Raw genomic sequence first — 12,721 nt, 5'->3', positions numbered from 1 at the left:
ACAATATGGTAAAGGTTTGCATCTGCTTCACTTTTGGTGAAGCCCAACCTGGTGAAATAGTTGTCAATATTGGTGTACCAAGCACGGGGTGCTTGTTTCAATCCATACAATGCTCACTTGAGTCTGTACACATGTGACTCTCTGTTGAAGGTATCAAATCCTTCCAACTACTCAATGTACAACTCTTCCTCAATCACACCATTGAGGAATGTTGTCTTCACATCCATCTAATGTATCTTCCATCCCATTTGCGCTAAAAGTGCTAGAATATATATGATTAAAGAGTACCTTGCAACTGGAGCAAGGGCCTCATCGTAATCAATTCCTTCCACCTGAGAGAACCCTCTGGCCACAAATATGGCCTTGTGTTTCTCCACACTCCCATCTGCTACTTGCTTTACCTTGTAAATCCATCTGGAACTCACCACTGACTTGTCTACTAGTCTTGGGACCACTTCGAAACACTGTTTTTGATAATGGAGTCATACTCCTCAACCATGGCATCAACCCATTCAGGTTTCTTCATGGCTTCCTCGAATGAGGATGGCTCAATCTCTACACTCTCGCTCATTAGAGCCATGTAGCCAGTGTACAGATCTGGTGACCTCCTTATGGAGCTGTAACAAGGGTCTTTTTCACCTCTAGTTATCTCACATTACAAGTCAATCCGGGAGCGTTTTGTTATTGTAAAGGACATCTTAATTTGAGGCTATTTGTCAGGATAATTCTTCGTAGTATAGATCTAAAGAATACAAGAGTAAACGGATGCTAATGCTAAATTACTTTTGCATAAGGAAATCACACACGCAGCAACTTCGTCGGTCGAGGGTATGGAATTAGTAACCTATCCCCCTAGAAACTGATGAAGGAGTATGGATCATGATCTGGGAGCATTATAGCGTCTGTTGTATCTCACAATAGTCTTGAACCTCCTCTCATGCCACTTCAATAAACGCAAGCGAAAGGAACAGCAATAAAACAGAATGAAACAACAACTTCAGAAATGGAACAGCAATAAAAGGAACGGCAGTAAATGGAACGGCAGTAAATGGAACGGCAGTAAAGAAACTAAGTCTCGCGAGGTCAACACTTCCAATCCTTGGCACACACTTACATACAAAAAGGAAAGCAATCATTTATACAGGTTTGCAGCTTAATCAAATGGAACAGCAAATTATTAAAGACAGGAAACGTCAATCATATATATATCAAATGGAACAGCAAATCATTAAAGACAGGAAACGTCAATCATATGTACACGATCTGCAATAGTCACCAACAATCCATTAACCCCAATCACCTGTAGCTGAAATATTCTACTTATGAATTCTGTAATTGGTGCAAACAACTCAGATCAACAGTATGCGAAGAATCCTGAAAGTATGATATGAACTTGTTACAGAGATTTATAACAGGAAAGCTACAGATGAATAAATATGAAACAACATGCAACCATAACAGATTATGAGAAACAAACCACACAAAGCAGAATTGTAATGGTACAATCAGCCAGTGTCCGTTGGAGCCGGGCCCAAAGCTTCCAATGGCGCACTGCCGTAAACTACTTCAGACGCACGGAGAAATTAACGCCAAGATATTATATTAACGCATCAATGAGAGTACAAAACTAGGTCTCAGAGAGACTCAATAGTCTGAGTTCAACTGACAATAAAATTCATGACAGAAAGTTAAAGATACCAAAAGTAATCCCCTAGTTTCCAATGCTACCCTCCTTTTATACAATTAACGGCGGAGTTCACCGGTCGACAAAACGATTGATCGTAGCGATCCCTCAGGATCGAAGATCCTGAGGGATCCGCTAAACTGTTAACGCTTTCCTTTACTCGTCCTGTATTTCCGAACTGGCAGTCCTTCATCTCATTCCGGACTGATCTTCCTTGATTTACTCGACCTGGTCTGAACCTTATTTAGAATTGGAGGGACAGCCGTTATCTTCTCATCAAATCCTCGTTTTGCATTGCGCCTTCCTGCTTTTACCTTTTCCTGCGTAGAGAAGACAACTGTTAGTGATTGGATCATTTTAGACTCGTTCTCGTTGCATTTTCCCTACTTTATAATAAAGAAAAGATTACAACTATTGCTTAAAACATCACTAAATTATTTATTAAAACATACCTTCCCAATGCTCTACACTCCTCTACCTACGTTGTAATGTGGGTGCTCCCACATTCTCTCTGGCATCATGAATCAATCTATCAGCCTCTCTAGTGCACTTTCTTCCATCTCTAGAAGTCTCTACATGAGAGAGTGCTTCCACTCTCTTCTCCTCTGCTTGTGGCTACTCCACATCATCCTGAGGTTCTTCTTTTGGAGCTAAAAGCTCCTCAAATGCATGTAACTGAAGCCCCCTCTCAAGGGAACATCTCATGGCCTTCTTTTCATCGAACTTCACATCTCTACGAACCACTGTCATCCTATAAGATGGCAAGTACACCCGATAGTTGTGAGGTGTACCCCACAACTATGCCCAACTCAACTATTGGTTCTAGATTTTTCCTTGCATCCTTGGTAATATGACAATAAACTAATGAACCAAAGATCCTGAAGTGTGCCACGTCTAGCTTCTTACCTGAAAAATCTTCTTTTGGTGTACTCATCCCGAGAATCCAATGAGGAATCCTGTTCTGCATATATACAATAGTGTTGCATGCATCAACCCACAAGTGCAACGGTAGGCCCTGATCATGTAACATCATCCGTGCAACTCCCACAATACTTATGTTCTTACTTTCAACCACCCCATTCTGTTATGGGTTATGGGGTGCTATTAACTCCCGTTGAATGCCTTCTGATGCACATAAATTCTTGAATTCATTCGACACATATTCTCCACCATTATCACTCCTGAGAGTCTTCACTTTCCTGCCAGTGTCTTTCTCAAAAAGTGCCTTAAATTCAAAAAATTTAGCGAATGTCTGATATTTCTTCTGCATGAACAAAATCCAACACTTATGAGAGAAATCGTCTACAAATATTACATAATACATGTGCTTGGCCATGGAGGCTGTCGAGAATGGTCCACACACATCTGAGTGAACTCTTTCAAGGATTGCTTGCGCTCAATGTTTTTAAAACCGGAACCGGTGACCGGACCGGTCCACCTAATGAACCGGTTTACCAACCGGAACCGGTCTAACCGGCACTGGTTTGGTCTAAACGAACCGGTTTTAAAAAAATACATTAAATAATTAATTTTTAATGAAACAAAACTATTTTTAAGATGTAAAACCATGATTCCAAGCCAATAGAGACAAAATATGCAAAGTTTGCTCATTTATATACCATGTAAAGGTGAATACATCAAAATGGCACCGAGTGCAATACATATCATCAACAAAATAGCAAAATACATAACAAATGAGACTATAAATGGCCTATAAAGTCCAAAAACATTGCTGCAAGCTATGAGGCCATTGGCCTACTACAAGTCTACAGTATACACATGATCAATCATCAAGTTCATTACCACTACTAGACACAAGATCATCATCAGGAGCTACATAGACATCATCTGGTTCAGAGTCTGAGGATGCCTCAGCCTGATCTGCAACCTCAGTATCAATGCCACCAATGACAATAGAAGTGGACCTAATGGAAGCACGAGTTTGTCGACCTGCATGACTAGTGCCTTCCATTGGTTCTTTGCCTTTCCTTGATGCCGCTATTGATCCTGGTTCTGATGCCACCACATAATCTGCTTCATCCCCCGCCAAAGCCATGTCGATATCAAAATCGGCCTCAAACACAGGTTCTTCAGTCTCCTCCACCCATTCTGATGTTGGATCAATATCGTCCAACACAATGGGATCTAGATTAGGAGTTTTTCTCATCATTTGGAGCTCTAATTGCATTTATTGTTTACCCCCAAACCATGAAATCCTGAAAACCATTAAGTCTGCTGAATTTTGAGTGAAATCTAAAATTCTAGTTTCTCCATATGAAATCCAATGAGGTCAAAACCACTCTCAAACATCCTGAGTCATTTCATGGTAATGTTAAAAATTTAAGTAAAAGGATGAAAATGAAAATTAAAGGAAATGTCACTTTTACTTTAAGAATTTAACATTACCATTAATTTCCAACATTGTTAGGGTTGAAACACCCTTAGTCCCCCCCAAAAACCCCTCAAACACAGTCAAAAACATGTTTTTTTAACTTTATGGTGGTTGTGCCTAAAACCGGCCGGTTTAGGAACAAACCGGCCGGTTTGTTACAAACCGGCCGGTTTGTTACAAACCGGCCGGTTCCGTCCTAAACCGACAGGTTTTCACTGGTTAGGGCACAAAAATGGAGAAGTCAGCATTCAAACCGGGTTTTTTGGCCGGTTTAGACCGGCAGGCTTGCTAACCGGCCGGTTAGACCGGTTTTTAAAAACGGTTTTTAAAACACTGCTTGCGCTTGACTATCCTTATCATGAAAGGTGGCTTTGGTGTACTTCCCCAATGTACACCCTTTGCATGTATCTCTCTGATCTAGTGTACCCTTGGGAAGTCATGTAGAAATCTGTTGTATGATCTTCAAAGCTCCGTGGTGCAAGTGACCCAGTGTTCTATGCCAAAACTCATTAATATCTCGGCTCTGACCTTCTCTGCTTTTGTGCTCAAAGCAACATAATCTTCTACATCCAATTTGTAGAGTTTCTTCACCCGAACCCTGATCTACTTCACTTGTCCTAAGGCTATGTGACAAAGGAAAACTTTTCCCTTGCTAAATATCACATCATAGCCACTGTCCTCCAACATAGCAACTAAAACCAAATTCTTCTTTAGACCCATAACATACATGACATCTTTTAATGTGAGAGGAGAATCAGACTCCCTATGAAATGTAACAATACTGATATCGGTCACGCTATACATTCCATCATCTCCCATTTAGATGTGTATCTGGAGGTCCTTCTCCTCCAAGTCACTGAATAATTCTTTATTTATTGTCATATGGAATGAGGCTCCACTATCCAAATACCATACACTACCCATCACCGATGTCACCATGCAAGTGATGAGGGTGAAATCCAACTCAAATTGTGAAGCAAGAGCTTCACCTGTCGCTCCTCCTGAGGGCTTCTTGCCGACCTTCTTGCACGGACACTTCATGGCATAGTGTCCCAACTCGTGACAGTAAAAACATTTAATCTTCGATAAGTCCTTCTTCTCGCTGCTCTGACCGAATTCTGATTTGGAATGGGATGACTTCCCTTTCCCTTTCTTTTCCTTTCCAGCTAAGGAACAATTCTCCTCATCATCATGCTTGGATTAGGATCCATCTTTGGTGTTCCACTGAAACTCTTCTTGCACCAAGTTGGACCATAAATGTTCCCACTCTGGTAGCTTCTCCCTCCCATTTACTGAGTCCTCGTAGTTTTGTAAGCTCATGGGAAGGCCTATAAATGCTAGGCTGACCAGATCATATTCATCAACTATAACACTAACACTTCCAAGCTCATCCCAACATTGGGTGAACTTGGTCAAGTAATTTGGTATTGTGTCACCCTTCTCCATCTTGATTTTTCTGAGCTTGTCCTTTAGTGCTAGCTTTTTGTGGTCGTTGTTGTTTTGAAATAGGTATGTCAAGGCCTTCCACATTGCATATGGAGTCTCCTTACCATGGAGGTTCGAGACAATATGATCTCGAACTCCTTCTAGGATAATCCTTCTCACTTTTGCAACACATTTTCTCCACTCTGCCAAATCTTGAGCATCAGTTGTTGGAGGCTTAGGAATATATTTGTTTATGAATTCCTTAAGCTCGTTGTCTTCCAACACTGCCTCCATCCTATCCTTCCAAGCAATATATTTCGAACTACCCTCAAGGGCATATTCAAGTCTCAATTAGTAGAACGAAATCCTACTGGCTCTGAAGTATGATACCGCAAATGCGATTTCATGTGAAAAATACAAACTTGTATTCTCCTCTTCTAGAGTGATTTTTACTCTAATACCATGTAGAAATTCCTTGTAGATTCAAACTACTAATTTTAATTTATTAAAACAATAGACTTGAATATACTCTACTCATTAGCGGAAACAATTAAACAATCGCGAAATGACGAAGCATACAAGAGAAAGAATTAAATCAACCCATTACACAATGATTTCCTGGGGAAAACCACATATAAAAACCCCTACTATCTGTATATTGCATTAGTTAGAAAATATGAGAATATTACAATGCTTTGCTTAAGCCCAAGCAACCTCTGCACTATCTCTACCTGTCTCACAATTTCCTAGACAAGCCCAAGCCAATGCTTAACCACTTTTCTGATTTGCCAAGTCCCTATTTCCTTGCATTGTTTCCTTGGGAATTAACCCCCTATTAATTATGGAAATTCCTCAAAGGAATTGCACAATCCATCATAGGCCTTCTTTTGATTGCATGCACAGCTTGTACAATTCAGATGATTATACAATTGATAGTACACTATCCATGAACTCCAATATCAACTGCGTAACTCTCATATTTGACATACATGAGTTATTTATAAGTGAATCATTAGTTAAGTGGTTGATCATTGCAAACAACACCACACTATTAGACCTCCCACTAGTTCCTCCAACAGTTGGAAGTAGTTTAACTGACTTTAACTCAGTTAAACTGAATTAATTAATTACAACTCAAAATAAACTCAACCAAGGCTCCTATAATGTAGGAGACACTCTACATGACTCAAGTTAGACCCTCAACTCGAATTAACTAAGCCAACTACGTCAAATTATCTTAGTTAACTAATACAAGTTGTCATGTGAAGTGGAATTACAATTTTATTCCTAATTTAATTCAAGGACAAAATTAAATTAGGATTTTCTTGTCTCATTTTCAACAATAAGCAGCTAGCACTTGATCAAATCAATAAGGCCATTTTATGAGCATATTTACATGAATATCAAGTCTCCATCATTGGGCCTTTGGGAGAAGTCAGAAACAACAAGCACATAATCGGTCTTGGATATGAAAAGGATGTGTCCTTTCACATTCTAAACTGCTCCAAACTAATCCAGTTTCAGAGTGCTAGGTCCCTGTAGGAAAGTTCATATTTATCTACTCCACATACCACTCCTCTTCCATAGCCACTTCAAATTGTCAGACGCCAATATTTTGATCAAGTTGGTAATGTCAAAGATTAGTGTTTTGATCTTTAGCGTTGTGAGCATCGTAGAAATCATATTCATCATTCAGAGAGATGTTCTAAACACGAGACTCCTACATGAGAAAAGATTTACCTTGGATGGATAGTCTCCTTGTAATGGTCTTCAACAACCAAGAAGTATATCAGTCATATCTTAGAGTTCAATATTGAGTATTGACACATCTTGCAGTGGAGATATCTTCATCTTCTCACCTTGTATTTGACAGGGGAGGAATTAATGGTAAGTTACTAGCTTCAAAGATATATCAAGATAGCATGTATTAGGGCCATATTGATCATTGCTTTAGATAATTACATTCATCATTAACATATGGAATTCACCCCATAACATCATTACATCATTAGAAATTATGCAGAAAGAAAACTAATATCATAGCAGTGGAACATAAAGAATCATAAGAAGAAAATCATTCACAAAGAGACACATCAAGATTTGGTCAGAGCCCAGGGAAAAACCCCACAAAGGGGGAAATCCGGAATTCAATTTTTCTTCTTCTCTTAGATATTCATTAATTGCTCAGATGAGATACAAAGTACAATGTCATGAGACATAATCCTTCACATCATGCTACCTAAGGCCTAAATAGATCTTGTTCACAACTTCGTTTGTGAACAAGTTTCGAATACTGATATTGATATCAAAATCATTATCATATGAAGATCTAGGTCATTGTTATCATGACATCAGGTGTGGTACTGCAATATCATGGTTTTCTACCACCAAGCATATTGTTCATATTATTGCATAGCTTCGTTATACTTTTCACTGCATAACAATGATGTCCCTGTCACTGTATACCATTACTGATCCACCTTTGACATTGTCTACGTATTATATCTTCTACTATCAAGATAACATTAGATTATGAGCAATAAGATCATATATGCACAAGATTATATACATTAGTAGAGGTCTGATATCACATGGGACATAATACATGCATCTTTTTCATTATACAAAGTATCCAAAGTATCACAATAAATATGAAACAAAGATATGAGACTATACATAGATACACAACCATAGGTGGTGTTTTCCATGATAAATATATGATGTCTGTCATACAAATATATGATGTCTACCATGTCAAATATATGTTCTTCTATGTCCATACATACCTAGGGAGTCTACCATGTCATGGATACATTGTCTGCCATGTCACATATATGCATAATTTCTACCATACCAAAACAATGTCTACCATGTCAAAACAATGTCTGCCATGTGAAATATATGTTCTGCCATATCAAAACAATGTCTTCCATGTGAAATATATGTTCTGCAATATCAAAAAAATGTATGACATACCATACTATCTTCCATACCAGGGTTCTACCATGTCATCTACAAACATTGTCTACCATACCAGATATATATACCTACTTCCATACAACCACAGAGTTGAATATGTTATTACGAAGAGTGTAGATTAATTCATAAAGACATAGTAGATCAATGCCACTGATGATACACATCATGAAATTAACATTGAAAACAACCATTGTAGATACATACCATAGAATGACGATACCATTGTAACACAATAGCATACATCTGAAATGTGAGATATCAAAGATCTTACCAACAGCGTACCTCTTATTGTGATGGACTATGAACCATCATACTTTAATACAATGCGAGATTCATCTAATCACCATATTTAATTCTCATGCAAGATCATATATATATATATATATAACGAGAGTAGTCCTGTAGCATAAGACGTGAGAGTATAGACCATATGCAAAGGTATACACCTGAGACAAAAACCTTGTAGTGGATGTGTGATATTTGTCGTATATGTGAAATATATGTAGTGTAAAGTCCTGTAATTAATAAGAATGTGAGATATTTGAATCATTATAGTGATGTTATCCGAAGGGCAGAGTCTTGTAGATAAGAAAGACACCTGTCACCATCTGAACAATTACAGACCAAACAAAAATCATAGAGAAGTCCAAATTTCTTGTCTTAAAGAGACTAACACAATAAATTATTTATAGTTGTTTGAGGGTTATAAAATACATGACTTTTTTCCAAGCTGACTTGAGAAAATGAGTCGACTTGAATTTGAAAATTTGAATTTTATTAAATATTTTTCCCTCAAAGGTTTAAGGTTGAATTGAAGTGAGATCATAAATGATTCATATATATATATATATATATATATATATTTGTTTTCTTTGCTTGCTCAATTAGGAGGAAGGACTAAGGGATTTCACCCTAGCTACCAAAGATTAACATGAGTCGCAGTGTGAACCAGAGCTAGTTTCCAGAGCCTAGAGCCAAAATCAACTAGTACTAGAGTTAGCTAGTGCCAAATTCAAATTTTTAGCTAGAGATAGACTCATGTTACATGAGCATGATTTGGTTGGCGGTATGCCTTAAATCACCACTAGTGGAATATTTTGGTTTATGATACCCACATCATTAGTTTTTTATCATATTTAAACCATCATTAGAGAGCACTTTCACTTTGAAAAAGACTTTAGCTTCTAGCCAAATTCAGAATTTTTCTAGGAACTACATCGAGCCAAGTTGTAGAGTTGGTGGCCAACCTTAAACCATTGCTAGTAGATGACTTCAACTTCCACTACTTCATTTGGCTTGTGGTCTTCCTTAAACCACCATTTTAGAGAAGCACGGTTGAGGTAATTTATTCCTCAGATAATTCCTAGCCAAGGAATTCAAATTCTCACGAGCTGAGCAGCAACAAGGGGCAACAGTTTTACTAGCTCCAGCAGGGAGTGCGTGGGCTAGCCCAACAACAGCAAGGGGAGAGAGGAGGTCATTCGACTTTCTATTTGTGGGAGAAATGGTAATCAGTGGCTTGAGGGATCAGGATAGGTTGGATGGAGCATCCAACTATGTCATCTGGAAGGCAATAATGTCGTTCCTTCTAGATGAGCATGCTCTCAAGACATATGTCGACAACATGGTGGTTGTCATTGCATATGCAAATCTATTGAAAAAATACAAGGCTGAGATGGTGAAGGCAAAAAGGATGATCCTCGATGGAGTGAAGGATCATATCATCTGTCACATTGCTAGAAAAGGGACTGCTAGGGAGATGTGGGAAGCATTGTCTACGTTGTATCAGGGATCTTCCGAGCAGTGGAAGATGTACCTTGAACAAAATCTGAGATCTACTCAGATGTAGAAGAGGGAGCGTGTGGACCATTCCTCATGAAGCTTCAGGAGACCTATGATGAATTGTATGTTGTGGGGAATATACCTGAAGATTCAGAGTTGGTTAGACTAGCCCTCAATTCTATCTCAGATGAGTGGGAAGTATTTATACAGAGTATCCTGGGTAGAGTAGCTTTGCTGAATTGGGATGAGATGTGGGCATCTCTAAAACAAGAGGAGCTGAGGAGAGACTTAGTCAAGGTTAAACATGATGGAAGAAAACACAGTTGGTCGAAGCCCAAGGAGGAGGAGGAGAATGCAACCCTTGCATCGAAGGGACAATAGGAGCAACAGAGACGTGAGAAGGTTGTCTCGAAGATCAAGTGTTTCAGGTGTGGTGAGATGGGTCACTACGCTACAGAGTGTCCTCTCAGGAAGAAGGAAAAAGATGAGAAACACAATCTGAAGGCTAAACCTGCGAATATTGAGGAAGAGGAGTTCGCCATGACAATCGAGATACCTCCGGGAGGGAGGTGGGCTGATTTGGAGTTGTAGTTTGAAAGAGCTACAGATGGGAAAGATCCTTGAGGAGCCCACCTCTTGGATAAATTCCTTGCTACGGGCCTATACAAGAGGTAGCAGGATGGAATAATGTCAGATGGTGCCGAGGAGTGTCATATAGACAGTTGCAGTGGCTAGGAGTGCCAAGGACTGAACAACGCAAAGAAGAATTGACAACAATGCAGATGACACAGAGCAGAGGTCAGCAGCAACACAGTAGATTCAGAGGGTTAGAGCAAATACTAGCAGCAGTTAGGCTTCAACATTCGCGTGGTATCATACTGAACATAGTTAGTTCAGTAATTTGGGATGTTCTTCCATTGCTGAGGCAGTAATAGCATCAGTTTGCAATGTAGTAGCAGTTGGCAGTGGCAGTGCCAACAACCGAACGGATGCAAAAATTTAGAGGGAGTTGCAGTACGGATGCAGTGTTGATGGTGGTAGGGTTAGTAGCAGTACAGATGCAACATCTGCACAGAGGTTGGTGGACAATATGTCAGACATCAGCAACACATAGGGAGATGTTACAGAACAGTGTGATGCTTCAGTTAGAGGCATTACTAGAGCACATTCCTCGCTAAGAGGGAGTGTTGACTGGGAGCATCGAATGTGCTCTAAGTCTCAAATTTTGTAGGGAGGCTTAGGCACATGTATTCCAAAGAACCTAGAAATTGTTTTGGGAAATTCCACCGAGAAACAATTGTATTAAAATAATAAATTATTTTTAAAGCGAACCTAAGTCTAAACTTAGGAAAATAAAATAATTAAAGGGTATTAATATAAACTGTGGGTGTAAATTCTAGAAGAAGATAGGGATCAAACATAAATAATATTAGTCATGGATTGGCTTCTAATATGGGCTGTTGAATTCCAACGAGAATATTATTTAAGGAGGCTTGAGGGTCACTTGGAAGGACACATAGAGGGAGTTCAAAGAATCGATTTTTTGAAGCAGAGCAACTACCAAGAGATTTTCGATAGTGAGCTTTTGTAGTGAGGGGAAAGGATAGTTGGGTTGGAGTATATTCTCCAGGATCTAGGATCAAAAATAGAGAGGCAAAGAGACACCAAGAGGAGGCAGCACAGACCCAGGAGAGGTTGATGTTGGGCCAGAAGGGCTCATGCAGAAGCAACGCAGTTTTCCAGTGCAGAAATCTGAAATCTGTCGGGGAGCTGATATTTCTGAGCTGGGAGGGCTAGAAACTTCTCCATAGGATAGACGTTTCCCAGTTGGGTTGACGCAAGTCTAGCGCATAGATAGTAGGGGATAGATGGTTCAGCTGCTGGAACAACAAGATTTGTCGGGTAGAGTGAGGTAATCTCACTAAGTTTTTCTGCTAGTTTATTTTCTCTGTAACTGGATTGTCGGAAGGGCATCCAAAGTTGTATTAAAAAACTACTACTTAATAATATAAAACCCTCAAATCTGCTGCATCGGTTTTCCCGCATTGGGTCTTTTGGGGGACATTTTTCCAAAAAATACTGTGTCACTTGTGCATATTTATCTATTTTTTCTGTTCTTGTTTTGGGCAAATTAATTAATTAAGTGAAGGTTGCAGTGTGTTAGCTTCCATATTTGTTGTAGGAAAAAATAAATAATTTGTTTCAATATTTAATAGATAGAAGAAGTTTAATGAATTACTGCAGTAGGTGATTCAGGTGGGATTCTTGAACATTCACACAATGCTCATTACTTTTCTAGACCAAAATAACTTCTCAATACTAACAAAATTCATCAATTATTTCACGATATTCTTCAAAGTGTCAATCGTAACCAACAACGCCTTCTTGTCTTAAACCATGTCTCTCACAAATTGGTATTGAACATCAATATGCTTCATTTTAGAAAGATAAGCATGGAT

This window comes from Pinus tabuliformis, chromosome 2_2 (genome assembly GCF_031772625.1).
Source record: "Pinus tabuliformis cultivar Carrire ecotype Pingquan chromosome 2_2, CPIR1, whole genome shotgun sequence".
NCBI classification, from domain to species: domain Eukaryota; kingdom Viridiplantae; phylum Streptophyta; class Pinopsida; order Pinales; family Pinaceae; genus Pinus; species Pinus tabuliformis.
The sequence above is the reverse complement of the archived record's forward strand: the minus strand, read 5'-3'. Positions refer to the sequence as shown.